Source organism: Toxorhynchites rutilus, chromosome 3 (assembly GCF_029784135.1).
Source record: "Toxorhynchites rutilus septentrionalis strain SRP chromosome 3, ASM2978413v1, whole genome shotgun sequence".
In the NCBI taxonomy this organism is placed as follows: Eukaryota; Metazoa; Arthropoda; class Insecta; order Diptera; family Culicidae; genus Toxorhynchites; species Toxorhynchites rutilus.
The window spans coordinates 229,392,811-229,418,493 of NC_073746.1; the positions used below are offsets into that span (position 1 = coordinate 229,392,811).

General features: G+C 40.0%; 1 protein-coding gene across 3 annotated transcripts in view; it reads right to left on the bottom strand.

Moving 5' to 3' along the window:
• Positions 1-25,683, bottom strand: part of LOC129775792 (chitin synthase chs-2) — an 87,863-nt gene that overhangs the window by 35,602 nt on the left and 26,578 nt on the right. The window lies entirely within an intron of this gene.

A 25,683-nucleotide genomic window follows, 5' to 3' on the forward strand; every position in this document is an offset into this window, starting at 1 on the left:
TTTTCTGCAAGTGGAATAAAAGGAATGAAAGGAAAATGATGATTTTTTTGCCAACTCGATTGACCATGGGCAACACCATCTTAGATTGCAGTGAAACTTTGTGGTGTAAAAACATTGGCCGTCTGAGCAACTTTACATACTTAAAATCTGAAAAAAAAATTTGAAAAGGGGAAATCTTTTTTCAGTGTTATTTTCTATTGAAATTTTTTTTGGTGCTTTTTTATGAAAATTATAAAAAAATCCTACTTTTCATCATTTGGCCTATTTTTTTAGATCGTATAGTTTTTAGATTAGAATTCTATATCTGATTTTTAATGGTTCCAAATATGCAAAGTTGATTAAACGACCAATGCCTTTACACCCACAATGTTTCACTGCAATCTGAGATGATGTTGCCAACTCCTAAGATGAGTTGGCATGAAATTCGTCAAACGTGTCTGATGAAGATTTTATATTATAATGATGAAGGCTTAGCGAAAGTTCTAGAAAATTCATAGAAATTTTATATTTTTTAATTTAATATTTATATTTAGTTTTTATTTAATCTTTGGTAGACATCAGGATTCTGTTATGCAGGTGGCAAAGTCAAATAGTCACCGTTGATTTAAGAAACAGAACCATTGCGCTCTTCGTTTGACTGTCAATTATCAGAGTCAAGATATTTCTTGACGAATATAATGCTTTCAAATGACGTCATGCGGTGCAAATATTGTCGAAGAAAGTGGATTTAATACAACATTTAAGGTAATTTCTTCTCAATAAGTCTGTACTTAGATTTACTCACCAATTTTGGAATTAAAAATAATTTTCTTCAGTTTTTTTTTCGTTGACGATTTAGAAACCGAAATTGATCAGCATTGTATGATTAACCGTATGCTATGAAACGTTAGGTCATTTCGGTTCGAGGAGTAAGTATACTTGAGAGATGCAATAAGTTCAGAAGGAAATGGACAATACATCGGTCGTTTGATAATTCTTCCATCCATATACGTCGGTTACATTTACGAGCCAAGTACATTACATTTACTGGCAACGAATGAAGAACGTAATCTACCACAAAATATTAACTCTTCGCTATCGCTTGTCTGCTCTCAGCCACCAAACCTTGTTTACCGTTCTGGTCGTTTGTCTCCTGTCAGCCACCATGGCAAGGATCATGCTAATCTTATACTGTATGCAACGATGAATCAGTATTGCACCCTAAAATTTCAATTTGCCTAATTTGGTTTCATTTGCTTTAATAATTCTCGAGTAATGCAGAATTTTGTGTTTCCCCTGACCAGAACGGGAATCGAACACGAACCCCCGGCGTGTTAGGTGTGACGCTAACCACTTGGCCACGGGACCACGACTTTTATTCTAGGATTAATAGTAATAAGTGAGTATGTATATAATAAGTGAGTATGTTATTATAAATATATGTATCTCGTGTCAAATTTATTCGGTGAAACAACATACACTGAATGTCAAGTTTTTAAGTTTTATCTTTTAGAAATCCATTTTAAAAGACTTTTTAAGGGGGTATTCTAGTGTAGAGACACGCATATCTGACGTTTTTTCGAGCTCCGTAAAAATAAAACAAAGAATATTTTTAGTATCCGTTATATCATTATTTGTTCATCTATCTTTTAACAACAGAACAAAAATTGAACGGAGAAAAAATATTCATAACTACAATAGTTAAGAGCTGATGAAGTGAGAGGGTTTAAAAAAAAGTTGCGCCATGGCGTACACGATTCCAGCCCTTCTGGTTATCTGAAACCAAAAAAACTACAGATTCTGAATCAGTAAAGATATCGCTATCGCATGAACCTCGGACAAGGCAAAAACATATTTTTTGACAAAATGGCGGCCGTTTGAAAAACAAAATGCGGTTTAAAATGTTTTTTCTTACGTTTCCCGATTTTTAAAAAATAGTAAAACTTCAAAAATATCATATTTTAGAGGTTCATGCGATAGCGAGACATCGTATACGCCAGTTTGAAAAAACTTGTTTCGAGAAAAACGCGTTCGGAGTTCATTGTTATGGATGTATCAGGTTAGATACCGCATCACTAAAATGGCTCTGAGTAAATAATAGGATTTTCAATAAGTCCTTTCTAGGGTATAATCTTCAATGCCTAAACTACAGAAATATGAAGGAAAAAATTTTTGATTGTTTTTTAATTTTCTAGACTAGAATACTGCCTTACAAATATATTATTTCATGCAGCACTTGATCGTCTGACATAATTCTCATAAAATGGGGAAATATTACATTTTAAATGTCATATCTGGTCGAGGTCTGGTACGAATGAATCGAAAAAATATGAAAAAATGCGAAAATAATTTTAATAAAATTTATTAATTTATTTATTTATTTATTTGCCACCGTCTCGAATTGTTTATAATTCCTCAGACTGAATCCTTATATTAAATTCTTAATCCTATTTTTAAAGACAGTTTTGGACACGTTAAAATCGAACCCAGCACAAGCACTATTGAATTCACGGAAACAATTCTCTAAGGGGTTATGGAATCCGTAGGAAGTCCTATGGCGATTGATAAACAATAGATCGCGCTCACGTAGTTGTCGGAATGGTACATAGAATGATACATTATATAATAAGGATGGACAGTCAAAATTTCCATTTAACAGATCAAACACAAATATTTTTTGAAGGTTGGCACGCCTAGAAGCTAACGATTCCAACAAGATCAGTCTGCAGCGGCTCGAGTAGTCGGGGAGATGGTCTGGATCTATCCAAGGCAGTTGTCGAAGAGCATATCTCATGAAACTTCACTGTACTCTCTCCATTCGTGTGATTTGGGTGCTGTGAAACGGAGACCACACGCAGACAGCATACTCCAAAATGCTACGTACTTTCAATACATGTAAATAACTGATGTAAATTTTATTATACATCAGTTATTTACATGTATTTATAAGGGGTACAAGAAAAAGAATGCGACTAAAAAAATCCAATGTCATAGGATCTATTGGCAAATTCCAATGTTGTTCTGCATGCTGAACATCCAGGAACAATTTGCAGACGTTGTTTCAAGTGTCCATTCATGATGAAATGCCAATCGCACTCAACAAAAAACAAGTGTTAGCTGTCGCAACGGCGCATAAGTATGGTCATCTTAAGGTTCAAAACTTCTATAAAACACCCACCCGTCTGAATAAATTTATTTTTCAAAGAGTTCTAATCTTATTCATTCTCTATATTATTAACGACAAACGACAAACGTCATTACTAACTAGTTCACCAATAATACGAAGGACCATATTTAACAACAACACTTTTTTTTTTAATCTTTTAAACGGACTGTATTGTTGTAAACCCTCTTTCACTTTTGACTCTCTAAGACCCAAATTTTTTATTTGTTTAGAAAACCCATTCCACTTTTATCTCGAAATTCCGACTTTCAACATAAAATACTACTAGTAGAAAGCTGCCAGCATAGAACCAATGTGTATGTGTGATAGATGAAAATATTCTGAAGACGTTCTAGAACACGGAAGACGGGGTGAACATTGAAAATAATGTCTGAATAATTTGAAAAGAAAATCCATGAAGCACGCCTAAAGGTGGGGTTGGGCTGTAGAGGGTTCATAAAACCGCAGAAAGTTTTAATGTATCGAGATCACTGAATGTATAGTCTGTGACTAAGAATGTATTTTAACTTCCATATTGTCAGTTCCCTATTAAACAAAACTTGTTTTCAAAAGTGTTCTTGAGATACGACTATCTGAAAAGTGACTGAACTACGTTGCGCAGTGGTAGTGCCAGTGGATCACTTTCTGACGTATATAACAATGTTGTTCGACATGTGACCTTTATGTCATACATGATAAATATACCCATTCTATTTAGCTGTTATCGTTTCTTTAAGCACTTTTGACGTCTCGCAAGATAACTTATAATTAATAGATGAAATGGTTCGAACGATTAATTGAATGTGCTTTTCTTATTTTTATTTTAATGGTCGGGGACAAACTTGACATTGAGTCATTTAAAGTGTTTTGTGTTTCGGTAAAAAAAATCTAATGACATTGTATTCAATTCCCAAAACATTCAATCGAATTTGTGAGAATTTTTTAAAACTCAATCGATGGCAAGCAGAGTTTCTGATTCATGACGCCTTGTAAGAAGATCACTACGATATCTATCGTTGATTATTTAATAGCTATTAGCTCAAACATTTTTGGTGTTCTGTTTGATTGCTGCAATTCCCCTCGTATGTGTTCATAGCAAAGTTCAAGTTTACCGAAGCTTCCAAATGCCGTGAACCTCGAGCGAGGTCGGCATCATCTACGAGACGTTTTATTTGCACTCACATCGTCGGGTAATTATATTTTTTGTTCACGACAACGCCTCACTGCTGCAGACAAATATGCTGAGAGTTCTTTCGCAAAATATAGTTTTCCACGAGGAAGTAGGAAATTCAGAACTGGTGAATTATCGCTCCATCGTATTGTCATTTCCTGTCCACGGTTCGTAAATCAGTACTCAGTAGTAGTGACCACAACCCCGGTAGTATACTAGTATACATGACTAGTTCGGTGGTCAGAGTATGCGGCTGTATTTCATAAAACTGGTTCGGCTTGAAACAAAGTTCGGTTTACTGTGGCGTCAAGAATAATAAGCGGGAAGCGAAAATTGAAAGTTCGGTGACATTTGTTCAGGCCGTCGAACTGGATGCTGTCGTGGAACAAAATTGTACGAATGTTATGGGCGTCATGGCAGTCTAGTTATGGTCGCGTTTTTACCACGGCAATGCTTTGCGTTGGTTGTCGTTAAAGCGCTTTTAATCAAAATCTATGACGTTCTAGAGAGAAAAAAATTGAATTCAGCCCCCTTTAAAAATAATTAGAATTACTGGTCCTCCTTCCAATGGATAAGAATAATACCACAATAATATTCACTGACACACCGAGAAGTTGTCAATGTATTATCCTAATGAGTGCTTAATTTTATCTGGACGATCTTTCGTTTTGTCAATTGCCTGAACAGACAAGTTCAATAATCGAAATAAGCAATCGATTTTAGCTGTGGGTCGAGAACTGAGAATCACTTCGAAGCTCCGAAATGGATTGGACTTCTAAGCTCTTGAAATGGATTAAGTGTGCTCGCGCTCTGTGGCATTCTTTTTTTTTAATACGAGTAATCGCAGCACAACCTACCAAGTGTAAACAATGATACGATTTCAGGCAGAAAGAACGCAGCACAGCTATGAACTATGAAACTGAAAGTGAAGGGAGCTCAAGCGAGTGATTTGTGTGCCTTCGGAGAGTAGTCCATATAAAGTTACGTGACAGCATTGGCCGTATTGTTGCCAACAGACTGTCCACTATGTCATCGGTGCACGGTAGGAAAGACACAATTTCAAATCTGGAATAGAGTGTTTTGAAAGTTACGTCAGCTGTTCAATTCCATTATATACAGCAAACGGCATTATATATGCTGTTCATTAATGTTTTTCTACAGCTGAAATATGAAATGAAATCACATCAATCAATAGCAATATTTATGCGCTGTAATGAGAAGCTGTTAATTGAACTAATTTCTACCGCAAAGTGATTACACGTAACTGTACGTTATTATTTAAGTCGATTGCGAACAAGACACAAGAAAAACACCTTCCGGATATTATTCCACCGTTCCGAAATAGAAAGGGTGTAGCACTGATCATAATGCGTGGCTGGATAAAGGTCATACTGCTGAATTTTTGCTTATGGTTCATGGTTCAAATTCGAGTACGTATTGAGTATGAAACGATAGAGAACACCTTCTTCCTAGTTAAAAGCAACGTTTTCATTCAACTGTATTTGTACCACGCTGAATGTCACACTATCCTATTTATTGACACGGAACGAATCCTTGAAAATAGTGAATATTTTATATTTATATGAATAAAAAAGATTTGGTGTGGTTTATTTAGAATAATTAATAAAACAATGAAAAAATAAAAGACGGGTGGGTAATGTCGGGGACATAACCGGAGTGACGTAGGACTATACAAAGGGGACAGCTTTTCTTAAATATATATTTTAAATATATTGTTTTATTTTCTTCTCCTACGTGAATACCTTCCTATCTACCTGAAAAATGGATTAGTTTACTGTTTACTCTTTATGAACATGTTGGTGGTTCTGAAAAGAACCTTTGGCGTTGTGTTTTGGTTATCACTCAATATTCCCATCTTGTTCGGTTAAACCTTCCTGTTTAGCTATTGCGTTTGCCACTCGCCACAGCTTTCACAGTTGGAAAATTTCTTCCCATCCAGCTTGAACATGTTGTTCAGTAAATTACATTTAATGCGACGTGCCGGAGAAACACTTTGCCACTCACTGAAACTAATTGTTGCCTTGATGAGCGCCGAACCGAAGCTGCTCTGTTCTTGATGCGGGTTTTCTGATTGTCGTGAGCAGCTTTGCAAGCCAACTCGAGCACTCCGACGGCCGAAACTCTATAATCGCTGTTAGGTATATTGGTGCTCCGGCACCAATCCGTTCGGCCTAGTTACCCTTGCGGAGCAATCAGTGAATGCGACCAACAGGGAACTGGAGACCTGCACGGCTCGAGTGAGACTTTGCCTTTCCCTTAACTTGTCCTCCTTTGTTACGTCCACGATGCCGATGCCGTACAACCACACGGGTTAACGGTTTGAAAGAAAATAAGATATTTTTTTGGGGTCCGCGTGTTTTATACTCTAGCGGTACACACTCACAGGATAGAGACAAATCGGCAGACTCAGCCAGAGGGGCGAGTCCAACGAGACGAACGAATGAGCGTTAAATGGGAGCGATGGCAAAAAATTACATTCATTACGATTTGTTCGCTCGTTGGATTCACATGCAGGATAAAAAGTGTCCTTTTTAGGATCACAAAATTATCTTCAATCTAAAGAGTTTATTGTTTTGTTATCACTCGATATCCCCATCTTGTTCGGCTAAACCTTTCTGTTTAGCGATTGCGTTTGCCACTCGCCACAGCTTTCAAATGGAAAATTTCATCCCATTCAGCTTTGTGACATGTTGTACAGTAAATTACATTCAATGCGACGTGTCGAAGCACCACTCAGTGTCGGATTGGAGGCGATATTAACCTGTAATTGAACATTTGCGATGACAGTGGTACAGTGTCGACTTTCAATGTGGGGTCATAATTTGGATCTCTATGTTTACAAAAATGTCCAGCTAAATAAGTCGCATTACATGTCCGTCCAATTAGCTAAATGTCGAACTAATTGTAAATTACTGTACTTTCAATCTGGAAACAATTTAAGAATTGGTGAAAATTGAATAATCAGGAAAGTCCCCAACTATCAATAAGCTCAGAACAACTGCCAAATTCACATACTCATCAGATCCTGGCAAATAAATTATGAAAAAATCAATTTGTGTTTTATTATTATTTTGGATAATGTTTTAGAAAGCATTGAACTGTATTTCGTAAACTCTTTTTTGGAAGGTTTAATGGCCCTGAAAAGCGCCTTGTTTTATGGAATGGTTCCAATTTAGAAAACTTAGTACTCGTGGTTTTGAAAAAAACCATTTCGAATGCCCTCGATGCCGCCTTGTTCTGGATTTGCCACCAAAGCAGTTTGTATAAAGAACAAACTTTTTTCTTCTGCTACCTGATGCCGTTTTGCGATTGCGTTTGTCACTCGCCACTCGCTGCAACTGCCTGTTGTCTTGATGTCCACCGAACCGAATGTGTTCTGTTCTGAATGCGGGTTTTCTTATCGTCGCGAGCATCTTTGCCAGCTAACTCGATCACTTCGGCGGCCGAAACTATATAACGCCGGCTAGGTGGACTGGTGCACTGGTACTAACGCGCTCGGCCTAGCTACCCTTGCGGGGAACTCCAGATCAACACGGTTCGAGCGGGATTTTGCCTTTCCCTTCACTTTTCCTCCTTTACCATGTCCAGACATGGCTGCTTGGGTTGGTTTGTTGATGTGTTGTGATGCGAACCGATGTGGTGTACGGTTTGAATGAGAATGATCGTTACGGAAGGAAGGAAGGAAGGTATTGTATTATAGTATTGTACTTTAAACTTTTGCAGTTCATTCGTCTCTAGCCTTGAGAAAGGCCCTTTGAAAACTCTACTCTACTCTACTCCAGCGCTTCCACCTCCGCCCTCTTGCCTTGAGAAAGGCACTCGATCCCTCGCCGTCCAGCCTGTCCAGCAACGATGTTGTCCAGTCGGTGTCCACACAAAGAATGATCGTTACGGTAATCGGTAATGAATTAGAGTGACTTTAAACTCTGAGAGTTCATTCGTCTCTTATCGTTACGGCAGCGGAGCGGGGATTTTTAAGCTGACTGGCTGGCTCGAGAATTACGCATGTGTGAGACTGCGACCAATGTTTCGTTCATTTTTTTCTTTTTCTTTTCCAATCGTGCTTCATTCTATTTCGCTGCTGCTCTGGTTGCCCGTTTTGGTCGGTACGATTTGAGGAGCACAAAATGGACCAATCAAAAATGGGCACATAGTGCATTTTGACAATGCTTGATATTTCACAATTATTCAATTATTTATCTCAAGAAAAATGAAATGTTATTCGTTATGATAGATGCGTAGATATATTTCCTATCAATTGATGCAAAAACCTTTGCGATCTATTGAGAAATGCTCGAGTTATAAGCGTTCCAAATCTTGCATTTTTTCCTACTTGTTCAGTGCCTAGATTTCCATTTCACCCCCTATATCTTCCGGTTAGACGTAGTCCTACGTCAAAAAATAAAGGTTGTGAAAATCGATATGTTCTATTCGATTGCATCTAAAAAGTGTTTCATTCAGTCACTAATTGAGGGACTCTGAAGGAAAGGTGTAAGTAATTTGATATATTTCTCTCCATCAACTTTGGCTTAGTTAACATGTTAAGTGCCATGGGTTTATAGCGACTCTATGGAAATTTTTAAACGTAGCCGTGGAGCTGCCGGCCTAGAATAGCACTTCGGGTCGAGGTCCTGTCCCTGTCGTAGAAGGCGACTAATCGGGTGACAACGCGAGTAAGGGCGCGGTAAAGCCTATGGAGAATGCACGGGGGAAATACCGTGTACAGGAGCAGCGAGAGGAGTGCCGAGCACATCAGGATCGACGCCAGTAAGATCCTGATTACGACATACTGGTATGACATGGAAAACGGATATGACATGGAAACGGACAACATGCGACGCTAAAGGCTGACAGTCGTGCTATTCTGCTCCCTGAGTAAGGAAGGGTGACACCTCCTTCAAACGGCGGGTGGGGTAATAGTGCGGTTGACCCCGTTCCGGTAACAACTTGGCTAGTCTTCGGGTACGTTCGATGCTCGGCTAGGCTCAGGCACTAGGTACAAGGCATCAGATGTCACATTCCTGACTTGCGCTAATCCGGCTCTGAACACATGAAGGACCGTGTCAACCCCTGCATGGCCTCATTGCTTGCATAGATAACCATGGGATCACAAAAAGGCGACTATGTACAATGAGCGGAGATAGCGGCCCGGAGTTGGGACACAAAGAAAATGGAGACAACCAACAAAACCAACGAAGAACGAAGAAACAGTATGATGGATACAGGAGACCAAGCCAACGTGTTCGCTAGTAGTAAAAAGCTGCTGCGATCGCCAATACTGAAACAAGTGGTAACACCAGGTCCTAGTGGCAGTAATGGAGGAATACCCGAGACCCAGCAAAGTCGGGGGATCAATCCCCTGTTCCTGCCAAAGTCCAGCAGTAGTTTAACCCAGGAAGGAGGGTTGACTGGAGAAAGTATTCTGAACACGATCATGATGATGATGATGCGGTGGAGGCGATCTGGCGTAGTGGTAATATCCATGCCTCTCACGCTAAAGGTCACGAGTTCAATTCTCACTCCCGACATTCTTCCAAAAATGGAAGTAAAAAGTGACGAACCAGCCAAATGAGTTGAAAATCACTATAATACAGTTTAAAAAAAAAAAAAAAACGATCATGATGAGGGTCAAAGAACTAGACACATTCGTGCAGGGCAAACCCAACGTGCATAAAGAGATCAAGACCAAGGTGTCGGGTATAAGATCTCTCTTGGGACGAGCTTCGAAGGAGCACGATGGACTCGTCGGAAGGATGAAAACCACCGAGAAAGCACTCGCAGAAGCGTTGCAAAGAGCTGCAGCTGGACAGGTGACGCCAAAGATTCGTCGAAACCGTTCGGAAAAAAGAAAAAAGGATTCACCAGCAGAAGAAGAAATGCTCAAAAAACGCAAGGACGATCACGACAACGATGATCAAGACGATAATGCCGCCCAGGGCGACAGCGAAGAGCTGGGTGACAGCGATGACCAGATCGGCACCGATAGCAAGAGAAACGACTGGAGCACGGTTACGGAAAGAAACAAGAAAAAACAAAGGAACGAAGAAAAAGAGAGGGAAAGAAAAAGAGAGGGAGAGAAAAGTGAAAATGGTGGAAAAAAATAAGAAAGAGAATGAAAAGTGGCAGGGGCCAAAAGACAAGAAGCCTAATCCTCGGCGGGCGAGAGACAAAGGCGATGCACTCCTCGTCGAAGGGTAACGCTGATCTCTTTAAAAAAATGCGAGAGGACCCTGGCCTCAAGAAACTGGAGGAGAGCGTGGTGAAGTCCAGGCGCACCCAGAATGGCGAAATGCTGTTCGAACTGAAGAGAGACCCAAAAATCAGGAACTCAGCACTCAAGGATCTTGTAGAAAGGGTTCTCGGCGATGGAGCGAACGTAAGGGCTTCTCCTCCGAGGCATCGATAGAATGCAGGAACCTCAGTCTGTTCACCACCGAGATAGACCTACGTCAGAAGTTGGAGGAGGAAAACATCTTGGGCAAAGTTCCGATGAAAATCCGACTACGAAAGGCGTATCTCGGGACGCAGACCGCAACGATTCGTCTCTCAACGGACGCAGCGAACAAGTTGCTGAAGTTAGAGAGTATAAACGTTTGCTGGGCTGTGGGTCGTTTTAGAATCATTCCGCCTGTTCCCAAGCAACTGGAGCGATGTTTCAGGTGTTTAAACTTCGGTCACCTGGCGAAAGGCTGCTTGGGGCCAGATAGATCCAAACTGTGCAGGAAATGCGGGATAGAGGGACACTTTGCCAGCGACTGCAAAGGAAAACCAAGGTGTATGATTTGCGAAAAAGAGGACAGTAATGACCATATGACGGGAGGCTTTAATTGCCCTGTGTGCAAACAGGCGAGGGCAAGCCAACAGTGATGGAGATAACCCAAATTAATCTCAATTAATCTTGTGACATCGTACAGCAACTGTTGTGGCAGTCAACAACAGAAACAAAATGTGATGTCGCAATTATTGCGGAGCCGTATCGCGTTCCCCCCGGTAACGGCAATTGGGTGACTTGGGAGTCTCGAGGGCTCGCGAGGGTTTCGTGATTACAAAGATCAACGGAATTTTCATTTGCAGTTGCTACGCACCTCCCAGATGGACGATGGACCAGTTCCACTATATGCTGGATGTCCTCACCGAGGAGCTCGCCGAACGAAAACCAGTCGTTATAGGAGGGGATTTCAATGCCTGGGCAGTAGAGTGGGGAAGCAGATGCACCAACGCGAGAGGGACTTGCTTACTAGAAGCTCTGGCCAAGCTGGATGTTACCCTGTGCAACGAGGGTACCACTAGTCGTACCACTTCCGCCGAGATGGCCGAGAGTCCATCATCGACTTGACCTTCTGCAGTCCGTCGTTAATGACAAGAATGAGATGGAGGGTATGCGAAGGATACACCCACAGTGATCATCAAGCCATCCGTTATACCATTGGCCAACGACACTCCGTGGCAGTACGGAGGTGGAAGACAAAAACCTTTGACAAGGATCGGCGTCTTGAACATGAACGCGGATGAACTGACGGAAATGCTAGCTAAAGCATGCGATATAACAATGCCAAGAAAAAGGGAACCCAGGTATATACGACCTCCAGCCTACTGGTGGAGTGAGACACTTGGCGTGCTTCGGGTCAACTGCCTTAGCGCCAGAAGACGCTTCCAACGGTCAAGCATATACACCAGAGAAGAGCGGACAGTGGAATTTAGAGAGGCTAGATCCACTCTTAAACGGGCGATCAAGCGAAGCAAATCTAATTGCTTCAGGGAGTTATGTCGGGACGTGGACGTCAATCCATGGGGCAATGCCTACCGAGTGGTGATGGCGAAGCTCAGGGGCCCAACGACACCCTCCGAAATGTGTCCCGAAAAATTAAAAATTATCACGGAAGGGTTATTTCTGCAGCAAGACCCAACGACCTGGCCACCCACGCCATATGGAGAGGATGAGGATAACATCGAACGCAGAGAGGTATCGAACGACGAGCTAGCTGCAGCTATGAAACACCTCAAAACGAAGAAAGCACCTGGCCCAGATGGAATCCCCAATGTAGCTTTAAAAGCGGCAGTTCTAGCATTCCCTGATATGTTCAGGACAGCAATGCAGAAGTGTCTAGACGAATGCTACTTCCGGATCGATGGAAGGTACAAAAGCTAGTACTACTGCCCAAGACAGGAAAGACGCCGGGTGATCCAGCATCGTATAGACCCATATTGGACACTCTGGGAAAACTATTGGAGAGAATCATCCTCAATAGGCTGACGGAATGCACGGAGGGAGTTCGTGGACTGTCCGATAGTCAATTCGGATTTTGGAAAGGGAAATCCACGGTAGATGCCATTCGCATAGTGGTCGAAAAAACAAACAGAGCATCCAAACAGAAGCTCAGAGGAAATCGATACTGCGCAGTGATAACGATCGACGTTAAGAGCGCGTTCAATAATGCCAGCTGAGGCCATCGCGACTGCGCTCCACACGATGAGAGTCCCAGACTACCTGTGTAGAATACTGAGAAACTACTTCGAGAACCGTGTGCTGGTGTACGAGACAAACACGGGCCAGGCGCAGATTAAAACTACGGCTGGAGTTCCGCAGGGCTCTATCCTGGGTCCATCGCTCTGGAACAGTATGTACGATGGCGTACTAAAACTGAATCTGCCCAGAGGTGTGGAGATCATTGGCTTCGCGGATGACATCGTTATTCTCGTCACCGGAGAATCCTTGGAACGGGTCGAAATGCTCGCAACCGAGTCGATAGACATGATCGGAAGGTGGGTGCAAAGTGTGAAACTGCAGATAGCCCACCACAAGACGAAAATGCTGATTGTCAGCAACCGCAGGGCGATGCAACGTGCAGAAATCACAATTGGAGGGCACTCGATAACCTCGAAGCGAGATTTATAATACCTGGGAGTGCAGATCGATGATCGACTGAACTTCAACAGTCACGTCGACTACGCTTGTAAAAAAGCAACGGAGGCAATCAATGCACTGACACGAATCATGCCCAACAATTTTGGCCCAAGCAGCAGCAAGAGGCACCTTTTGGCTAGTGTCTCCTTATCGACATTACGATACGGGGGTCCAGCCTGGATCGCGGCGTTAGAAACTCAGCGGAACACGAGGAGGCTGAATAGTACGTACCGGCTCATGGCGATGCGAGTCGCGAGTGCGTACAGAACCATATTAACAGAAGCGGTCTGCGTCATAGCCAGGTTGGTCCCTATCAACATCATCTTGGCGGAAGACAGCGAGTGCTATATGAGGAGGGGAACCAGAGGAATCCGGAAGCTAATGAGGGCAGAGTCGATGGCTAGGTGGCAGCAAGAGTGGAGTGCGGCTCAAAACGGCAGATGGACGCACAGGCTCATACCGACACTAATGGGCTGGGTAAACAGGAAACATGGAGAGGTGAATTTTCACCTAACGCAGTTTTTGTCTGGGCACCGGTTTGGACATGCAAGATCGCCTCCTTGTCCGGAGTGTGGAGATGTGGAGAAAACACTGGAACTCGTCGTATTTGTATGTCCAAGATTCACCACAAGGCGCGAGGGGCTGCCTACCCTTCATGCTGAGAACATCGTAGAGGAAATGTGTCGTGACGAGGGCACCTGGAACGCAGTGAACAGTGCAATCGTCCACATCATGTCCGAGCTACAGCGGAAGTGGAGGACCGACCAGCGTACGGATAACGCCTGACTATAAAAAATGAACCACAGCGAGATCTGAAGCACCCGAGTACCCCACGAGAGCGGCCGTGACGGAGTGCGCGTTATGTTGGAGGGCACTACCTAATCGGCGCTCCGCTGGGAAGAGAAATCCTGCGAGGGTGACTGTGACGGGGCGCGCGTTACGTTGGAGGGCGCTTCCTAATCGGTTCACGTCTCGGCAGGTGAGAAATCCCGCGAGGGTGGCTGTGACGGGTTGCACGTCAAGTTGGAGGGCAATTCCTAATCGGTACACGTCTCGACGGGTAAGCGGAAGCTGGCGAGAAGGATTGACAAATTGCTGGCAATGCCTCATGGTGGATTGGAAAGAAGAATACTGCGAGGACTTCGACGAAGCGAGCGAGAGGCGTCACCAAATCGGTGTGTACCTCATGAGAGTTGCTGTGACGGAGTGCGCGTTATGTTGGAGGGTACTACCTAATCGGCGCTCCGTTGGGAAGTGAAATCCTGCGAGGGTGGCTGTGACGGGGCGCCCGTCAAGTTGGAGGGCGCTTCCTAATCGGTGCACGTCTCGACAGGTAAACGGATACTGTCGTGAAGAACAGAAAAATGCCTGCCTGGCAACGCCTTATCGTGGCCTGGATGGAGGAACACTGCGAACATTTCGAAGGAATGAGCATCATGGAGGAAGCCATCGACAAACTGGTGCATACCCCACGAGAGTAGCTGTGACGGAGTGCGCGTCATGTTGGAGGGCACTACCTAATCGGCGCTCCGTTGGGAAGAGAAATCCTGCGAGGGTGACTGTGATGGGGCGCGCGTTAAGTTGGAGGGCGCTTCCTAATCGGTGCATTTCACGACGGGTAAATGGATGCCTGCAAAATGGTCATAAGCGCAGTGGAGAGCAACGAATGGCAAATAAGAATATAGAGAAAAAGGGAAGGATCAAAGCTAGTTAGCGTTGAAAACTCGTGAAGTGCATGAGCACAGCCGCCCCCTGAAGTAGTCGCCTAGATGTGGTCCCGGGGGGAATGAGGCTAGATGAGAGAAATCGATGATGTTACTTACACCCTTTTCATGTTGAGCCCCTCAATTGAAATTGAAGAGGTGTTCTCTATTAAGTTCTCCGTCTCAACGTAGTATTGTTTGCATTAAGTACTGTTTTAATTAAGTACTGTTATAATTCGATAATTCTATCTATGCAAAATATATTTAGTATAAGTAAAGAATACTGAATACTGTCTTCAAAATAATGCTGAGTGAAGCTTTGATTTCAAACAAAAATAATGGATTCCTTCTTCCTCCCAAGTTTCGAGCAACAATCGGAGCATTGTTTGGTTGAACTTTTTTTTTCGTGGAATGGCTGTATATGGACAAATCGACTATGGTGGGGTATTCAAATAAAAAAAAAATCAAATAATCTTCAAAAAAATATGAAACGAATAACTCGAAATAAAACTTTAAAAAAGTGTACTTATATTGATAACTAGCTGACCCGGTGAACCTCGTCCCGCCGAAAATTGATTTTTTGATATGAATTCTTTCGAACATTCACGTTTTTACTGAGTGAATGTTCGTGGATTCAATCGTAGAACTCCTCATAATTGGCTATTCACAATTTTCTTTTACTATAAATATCCTAGGACTTCTACCAAAACTCGTCATTTATTTTCAGAAACAATTTACGCTCAAGATTCTTGATTCACTTATAAATAACATGTTCCTCCGTTACATGGAATACATGTTTGATACAGAAAAGCGAATTTTCATTCATAACTTCAATTTTCAAAGAACCGCTTGCCATTTCGCTTCACACCAATAGAACACGAAGCTTAATTCCGCAAATGCGAAATTCATTTGGACTAACAACGATGTCTAGTAGAACATATGAGTTTTTTTTCGAACTTCCCCTCAAAGTTTTGAAAATATTCAAAATTCTTTCTCATCATCACATTGATCTTCGGGCAGAGACGAATACAAAAAAAATCGGCTCAAATCTGACCATTCTTCCTCGGGTTTTACGCTTACCAACACATTTGGCGCTCTATTTTCATTTATATACAGTCATTCCATGCCAAACCGATATAGTGGTTCTCAGGTTTTTGTAAAAAATAGTAGTTTTGTTCTCTATCGCAAAATATTAGTCCCATATTTTCATTTTTTCATTAAGGTGCCCATTTCAATTTTAGGGTGGTCCGAAATTTTTTTTTAGTTTTTCCCAAAAATGGATTGTTTTTTAAATTCATAACTTTTGAACTACTGAACCGATTCAGATGATCGACATATGAAATTGGAGCCAATAAGCTATGCTTCTATATCACACTTGCGGGAATATTGCATTCTAGTAGCATAGATCTAGTCTAGTCACATAAGAATATTGAACGAAGACTGAAAACAAGTAAACTTTGAAAATTAATAACTCAAAAACGAAAAAAAAACATCTATTTGATTTTTAGATATATTATATAAAAACACCCCCGTTTTAAAAAAATATATAAAAAATACAACGCCCTCTAGTCCAAGCGTTGTATTTTGTATATATTTTTTTAAAACAGCGGTGTTTTTATATAATATATCTAAAAATCAAATAGATGTTTTTTTTCGTTTTTGAGCAAACATGCAAACAGTAAAAAACAAATAAAATCAATGATTGAAAACCAAAATCCAAAATTTTTACTAGTGTAATATTTTTGGATAAAAGAGTAAATATGATTTTTAGGGCCACCAGTCAAATTTGAAAAATCATAACACAGAAACGAAAAAAAAACGATTCCCTGATTTTTGGATATATTATGTAAAAGCCTCGTGCTCCCGTGGCCGAGTGGTTAGCGTCCCACACTATCACGCCGGGGGTTCGGGTTCGATTCCTGTTCTGGTCGGGAGATTTTTCGTAAAAAAAATTTTTCCGACTTGCACTGTGATCACGCGTATTCTAGAGCTTGCCACTCCATAAAGATTCAAGGCGTGATATCCGGCAAAGAAATCTCAAGAAGGTGCTACTAATAAAAATGGCGCAAGGAATACCACGTTGGCAAAAGTTCCACTGGGAACGTTTAGTGCCATCCAAGAAGAAGAAGAATGTAAAAACCTCAGTGTTCAAGAAAAAATAAAAAATATAGCTCCCTCTCCAAAGCCATATAAACAGTTAGAAACAAATACAATCAATAATTACAGAAACGAAATCCATTTTTTTCAAGAGTAATATTTTTCCGAAAAAGACTAGCTAATTGGCTTTAATTTGATATGTCGACCATCTGTATCGGTCAATAAGTTAAAAATCTTTTGAAAATAGTCAATTTTGGAAGAAAAAAAATGGAAAAAATTGTTTGTTCGGACCACCCTAAAATGGAAATGAGCACCCCAAATGAAGAAATAAAGAAATACAGGTCTAATATTTTGCGAAAAGGTTTCTGCAAAGTTGTAGCTAAGGAAACGTTTTTCTCTTTATACGTGCGAAGAATTTGCCTCCAATTCCACTTCATAGGTTCGAAAAAAGTCACGTCCAGGGGCGATGTAATAAGTGTTGAATTTGGAGAATTACTAGTAATTGTATGTTTTTGCATGTACATTGCAACTTAGTTGTACATATTCAATTTTATGCTTGACCCATTTTCACCCCCACTCAGCGTAAATATAAGATTATTCCGAAAATGTTGAAATTCCAATGCATTACGTTACAATGTTTTTGACGTTTTGGACCAGAGAAAGTTAATAAGGTTAATGCTGTGTGTATTCTCACTTGATTTGATTATCGTGATCTCTTTATCCGTTTATCCAGTATCCATTACCTGAAATAGAACAAATATTGTTTTGTTAGAATTATTGGTAATTTAGTGTTTTTTTTAAGACATATATATGTAATATATGTGATGCTGGTCATCGCAATTTATGAATGGTTTAATGATACATTTTCAACTAGAATAGTTAACTGACTCTGTCGCCGCTAACCCATGAGTACAACAACAAAGGGCAGCTGAAGCGCATTTATCATCAGGACAATTCTTTAACTTTATCCGACATTTAATTTATTTAACAGTAACACAAGCCACCACGATTTGCAGCTGGTGACTCAAAATCAACTCCAATTGATTCATGAACCGGATTCTCGTGTCAAGTCTTGCTTCTGTCGATTGTGTTGCGCTAATTCTACGCACACACACTATCGGCGAGTGGAGCCACAAAATGCAAACTAGACTCTCCGGACTCCGGTCGGCAGGCAGACGGCCTTGTCTTTCGAATAGCTTGAGTTTGAGTGGTTTTTTGTTGTTGTTATTATTCACTTTTTCCTGCGGCAATACATACACATAGACGGCGCTGTTCCGCGTCTCGCGCTCAGCGGTCGCAGAGAAACATAGGTTTTTCCTTTCATTTTCTTGCTTTTGTTGGGTCGCGGGCACCGCTCACGAGCTGCAATTCAGCGGTTTGGTCGATACGTGTAAACTAGTTTGATGTCGGTTTTTTTCTAAGGCTCGGTGCTATGCACCGGACTTGAACCCATGCAGCTTTACGCAATTAAAACAGTTTTTATTGGAATTAGAATAGATTTTTACCTCAAGTCGAAAAAATAAATTGAACTAAAGAACCTTTGCGAGACAGAGCGAGGAAGATAAAACGGTTCTTTTGTTGCCGACGCTTGAACTTTAAACGTCATTAAAGTAACATTCGTGATTGTCATTGGAATGAGTCAAAGTGCTGTTGGGGGCATTACGGCAGTACTCCAAATTGAATGCGAGCAGGAAACGATCAACAATCAACACTGGCGTCTAATTGAATGATAATTAAACCCAAACTTGTGCGCTTAAGCTGAAACCTTACGCACCTTTTGCACGTTTGGCTGGGGATTTGAACGCTTTTGTAGCGACGAACGTCTCACCGTAGTGGTGGATGCTGTGCAAGATTGTAGATTAACGAAAAAAAATTGCTGCATTCTTGGCATGGCTCAATGTGTGTTCGGTATAGAGTTTGTCTGTCTCTTTTCAAAGGTGAAGTATGAGCCATGACTAATGATGCGGGAATATACCATTAGTGGATTATACATGGAATGTATGGTCGGATGATTCAACTTTAGATTTGATATCCGTCGTCTTGTTTGAAGTTCATTGCGAAAATCCACTTAATAGAGACTAATCAAAAGCAGCCATTCTAGTCAGTCTAAACGACATAAACAGACAAACAATGAGAAATATGCAAATATAGCATGGCTCATAACATGCAACCTAATTGCATACATAAATTGTTTCTACGACCGGAGACTACCGTTCTCGTCCCCCATCTTCTCTATCATTGCATCGAAGAAGAAATGCAATCATCAGCATCGCATGCAAGCGGCTCTCTGATAACTAATTAGGGTTTACAGCCCATACGCGAATTTTGCATTTAGAATCCTCTCTGGAATCTCCCTCCGATATGATTGATATACATTTTATGTTTATTCCGAAATGGCAAAACTGCGATCACCAAGTGGAGGCTGAGAAGTGATACCGTCATCTGCTAGAGTGGCGTTACCGGTTGTTCTTTCAAAGGGGAACTAGCGTCAAACCAGTTTGAGAATGGACTTGCTGCATACAGTGTGCAAGTTTTATGTTTACTTCACTGTCGATAGCTCTGAACCACATTTTTCACCATCGTTCGATTGGCTGGAAATGGTGGGCTGGGTTATGACTCCTGTTGTACAAATGTATGGCGGCTTATCGGTATGCTACTTTTTGTCTTCCTGATAGCAAAAAATGTGTTAGTTGAATAAAGTTGACAAGCGTGGGGCAGGTTGATTTGATTAGAAACTCTAGTACAATTCAGGAAGAGGGTTATGTTTCATAATGTGTTTATTTGTTTTATAACTATAAAGGAAAAGCTATGGATGGAACGTAAGGATCAATATAAAATAGAAAGCAATGTCGTTTTCTGCATCTTGACCATTTTCTTCATTTATTTTTTACTATTTTTACACAAATGATCTTCTAAATTTGAAACTATTGTAGCCAGCACATTTATCGTTTCCAGTGATGATTCGCATTTAAGTTGGATCCCTTACTTAACTCATGATAATCACATCACATCATTTTGATGTGAGAACATTTGAAATCCATATAACGAGATTTGGAATGGAGCCTGTGATCATAAGTGATTTTTCTATTATTTTCGTTTACGATTATTTTCCGAAAAAAATATTACGCAATTAGTCACCGAAGGGAACGAATATTTTAGCGTTTAATCTATTCGAAGTTCAGATCAAAACCGGTATGGCCACTGCAGTTTATTTTTCGGTAAATTGGTTGAATTACATGAAGTTTACCGTGCGGTGAAGTCTCATTTCTCCTCTGGTCTCGGTGTCTGAGATTTTGATTGTCATTTTGTTTCGTCGGCTCCGCTATTAACAATCGTGATGATTTTGATGTTTTTTAACGAATGTGGATTATTTCTCAAGTACAGCAGTGACAACCGAGGGAATGCGTTGCCATTATTGACGTCGGTTCAAGACTCATTTTACGCCCTTCGTTTCCTACACCCAAAATTGATTTTTAGCTAATGTTTTGTCATCCCAATTTATGACATTAAATGAGACATAACAAAACAGAAAATTTCATGACTCATAAATACTGGTAAGCATTTGTATAATATACATGGTACGGCAATATAAGATTAATACGAGCGAGCGAAACAAAATACAAATAAGCTTTCCGCATGCTTTGCCACATACACGGCCCAGACCGAGATAGATATTGTTCTCCTTCATGTGCTCCTTTTTTTACTCTTAGAAAACACTTCCCAACTTCATTTTATAATCAGGTGCAATATTATCACATATTTGCTGAAAAACTTCTTAAGCATCATTAGCCATGTGGATAGCGTGGTCGTGTAAATTAGCTTTGCATTCCAGCCGGCCCAGGTTCAATCGATCCCTATTGACGTCGTATGGACGTTTTTTTTTGGCACAATCCCAAATGAAATGAGAAAAGAAAACAGAAAGAGATGTCTGCACGCATACATACAAACCATTTTGAAGCTTTCAAAATAGCTCATTATTTGCGCATTTGACTCAACAGCACACCAAATGGCATCATTTCTGCCAAAGATGACAAGTTTTCTGTCAACGCTAGTTTGGGTGTACATTCTCAGACACAGGCAGTGAATTCCGCTGGTTTTGACATGAGTGACAATCGATGTAAAATTCAAACATTTGGTAAAGTTCAGAAGAATGATTGTTTATTATCATTTCGTTCTTTGAAATTGAGTTTTTGAGTCTTTTGCCGGAATCTGTATTCCGGAAACACCTAATTAGCATATCTTCGATGTGTGCCCTTCGATTGTCTCCCATTAACAAACATTTTCCCATAGCACAGATTCAGTCTAATTTTAGTCGACTTAATCACACCGTAAGTCAATGTTTGTATGTTTTATATCCTACTTTCATCTCAATGTCTAGTTCAATTTTATGATTTTTTGAAGAGATAAGACAAAGAGTCGAGATAGCACACTTAGAAGGTTTGAACGTACTCAAGAAACCGATCGCTATCAGTAATCAGAACCATAACTCATAATAGCGCAACATTTCCTCTTATTTCAAATGGCGCAAGATTACTTTTGTTTTTCTTATGTTTCTTATGTTTTTTGGAATGAAAACTATGCACCCAAGTTTTCATTCCAAAAAACATTATATTTCATTCTGTTGTATTCTCGGTAAACTCGTTTCTTGGATTTGGGTGTTCAAAATCGTTTAAAGTAAGTACTAAAATCACGATTTCATGGCTTGAAACACATTTTATTATTCGATGTAATCTCCCTGAACTGAAATACGTTCTAGAGACCTTCTAATTTATGAATCCTATATCTGAAGTGAGAATCCGGAAGACAACTTAAACACGCTTTCACCGCGCAGATCATGACTAAGCAAAGAAACCAGTTGTTCAAACCCAACTTAGACATGTTCCTGTTTCTGTAATCGCTTTATGAAAGCGCTCGGTTTTATGAACCACTCGTACAACAATGTGTGTTCTTTTATCAAAGTAATACTGTAAAAAGTTTACATATTCCTGTATTTTATTAGGTTTGGTTGTTTGTTGTTTGTTATGTTATGTTAGGTTCTGTACTTTCCGCAAATACTTGCTTTAAACCGAATTTATTCCCGATAAAGTTACACGAAATTAAATAAAATTGATGGTAAGTGATAGCCAATAAATTAAGCTATCATTGTGGTGTAAAAACATTAACATAAAGTTGGCTTTCCATAACGATAAAAAATTATCAAAGTTGTTGTTCGATTTTTCGAACACTTGGGTGCTTTGATTCATCACAACGGTCAGTATTGGAAGCCCCACATTTAATTATTGTCAACGATATTTTAGGAATGTAACAATACAGATAGGAGTTTGGCTCCTTTGAACTTATGTAACTGAGCCTGTAAAAATAAACGATTTAATAAAAAAAAATTTAGGAGGAGAAATTTTAAGATGTGATTACTCATAGATAACTAGAAATTTCGGTCAAAATAAAATAAAAATCCCAGCTTCATTGCAGAGTACACAGTTTTAATGGCACCTTGGAATTTAAAAACGATTGACCATCATCGTTTTTAGTATAATTGTGAAAAGGTGAATACTACTTTACAATATTCGAAGTGCTTTTTACATGTGTGGACTCTGCCTCTGGGATAACAACTCATCATCATGAACTTGATTCATCATTTGAAGCATTTTCGTGAATGTTTCAATTTGAATTTAGTGTTGACTTCTAATATTATTGGTACAATAATTCATATCAAAAGTCATAACTAAATTCTAATCAAAATGCTTCAAATGATGAACACATGACACACTGTTAGTCACGAAACAAAAACATGATTGCTCATTTCCAATTACCTAAAATTTCCAATAACCCGAAGCTGCTTGAAGACCCAAATCGATAAATTAGTTTGAATGGGAAGATTGCTTCTCTGTTTTTTTCCATTGCAGTTTCTTCTTCCAACCATGAGCTCCTGTCATATGATCATAGGACAATAGACGGATTTCGCGCCAACTCGTTTGGCTTGGGACTGGCATGACTTAATCAGAACTTAATGACACATTCTGGGCGTGAAGACCTTACCTAATTAAGCAACTTGGCATACTTAATTTTCCGAAAATATATCTGGACTAACATATGGAAAGGGCTAAATATTTATGATCATTTTTTTATAAAATATTTTTACTCGAAAATAGTAAGTCCTGCAAAAAAGTGATCTATGGAAGAGGTTTAGGATATATAATTTTCAGTTAAAAAAGTCCTGAAAAATATTTTTTTTTAATTTTACACTGAAAATAATCGATTTCAAAAACTAAAAGTTGCATCTCTTCCGCATAGGTCTTGCTACTAACAATTTATGCAATTGTGGTCAAGGATATCATGACATCGAGCACGTTGTTTGGTCATGTAATGAATTTTGCAATGAAAGAATTAAACTGGTTGCCGATTTAGAGGCTCAAGGCGTACACTCACGCATGACAGTTCGCAATATCTTAGCTACTCGCGACCCTAATTTTATGTTCCCCATATATGTCTTCCTAAGAAGCGCTAATGTTATTATTAAGGTCACATCTCCTACTCCCACTGTCCATCTTCCCTTCCTTTCCTATTACACAAGCAGAACTTAGTACCCGTTGAGATAAGATCATTACAGGAGCTATTAACATAACAAGGAGGCACTCACTACCAAAGGATACCGTTGCTACATCAACTGGCGATGTAGTTGTTACGACCCACCACAGGCACTGTTCAAGACAAGGATAATACCGACGAGGCAACGAAGGAATAAATTATATTTTTTTTTATATATTGCACTGTAGTTTTAGCTAATTAGACTTAAGTTAATAATTATGTAGTTATAATATATCCAAATAATTTTAAAATGTATTGCTTGATGGTGGCTCTTTATCCATTTGAGCCTAATTAAATCAATAAAGGAAAAAAAAAAACTAAAAGTCGATTTTTTCAAAATGGTCATCTCAGATTTTGACGAAATGGTAAATAAATCGTAGATAACAATGTGCCCTACAACTCTTCCATACATCGCAACTTGTGCATATTTAAGGCAAAAAAGTTTTTCTAACAGAAACTTTTTCAAGATTTTTTCTCGAAAATTTTCTATTTTTTTGGGTGTGTAGTTATAGAAAAAATCAATAACAGGTAGAAAATGGATTTATGGTGACCCTTGTATGCTAAAGTTATTAGTTTTCAGCTTGCTTTTGTAGTCAAATACAATATGTTTCAATTCAGGGATCAACGACAGCTTTCAAACAATATCCATAACGACTGGTAATTTTCGAACAACTGCAGAGCCATTTTATTCATCCTTTAGGTATCTATACAATCCATTTACTATTATCTACAGTGACTCTTAATGATACCTAAATATACAACAACTATCCGATACCTGACCGACCAATCAAGAGAGTTTTGGTAGATGGCTATTGTTTGAGAGCTGTCGTTGCTGAAATACACACTACAACATGGCGCAGCTTGGTCGAAACCTCTTCAAATGGGTTATTTGAACTGATTGAGAACTAAAGAACTACTAGTAGCAGTAGTAGTTCTTTAGTTCAAGGTAGGTTTATTCATTTTCAATTCATTGGCATTGCCAGAATATGGCACCGCCACACCTGGTCGTACGTTTTAGTGATCTAACAGGGCAACTACCAACTACTACGATCCAACACTCTATGGTTTTCAAATACCTGGGTGTATATTTTGATTCTAAGTGTAACTGGGGGAGACACATTGCGTATTTGAAACAGAAATGCCAGCAAAGAATCAATTTTCTCCAAACAATAACCGGAACATGGTGGGGCGCTCATCCAGGAGTCCTCATTCAGCTGTACAAAACAACGATATTCTCAGTGTTAGAATATGGCAGTTTTTGCTTCCGATCAGCTGCCAGGATTCATATTCTCAAGCTGGAGAGAATACAATATCGTTGCTTGCTTATAGCCATGGGGTGTTTGCATTCGACACATACGATGAGTCTCGAAGTTTTTGCAGGAACACCCCGCTTACTCTTCGGTTCACAGAATTATCCTACAGATTTCTCATCCGTTGCAAGATCATGAATTCATTGGTAATTGATAACTTCGAAAATCTACTCCAGCTGACTCCTCAGTCAAGTTTTATGTCTTTATACCATGAGTACCTTACCCACGACGTGCACCCTTCACCAGGCATCTCCAACCAAGTTTGCTTCCCATACTTTTGCAATTCCTTTGTCAATTTTGATCTGTCCATGAGACAAAAAATCCATGGAATCCAAGATCATCTACGATCCAATGTTATTCCGTCGATATTCGCGGAAAAATATGGGAAAGTTAGATCTGATAGAATGTTCTTTACTGACGGTTCATTCATAAACGGGTCCACTGGCTTCGGTATCTTCAATGAAAATTCCAGTGCCTCTTTCAAACTCAAAGATCCTTGTTCCGTGTATGTCGCTGAACTGGGTGCGATATACTACGCACTAGGGATCATTGAAACATTGTCCATCGACCATTATTTTATTTTTTCAGACAGTCTCAGCTCAATAGAGGCAATCCGCTCAATGAAAGTTGATAAACGCTCATCTTATTTCCTAACAAGAATAAGACATCTCTTGAGCGTTTTGGTCGAAAAATTATTCAAGATTACCTTAGCATGGGTCAATTCCGGGGAATGAGAAAGCGGACTCGCT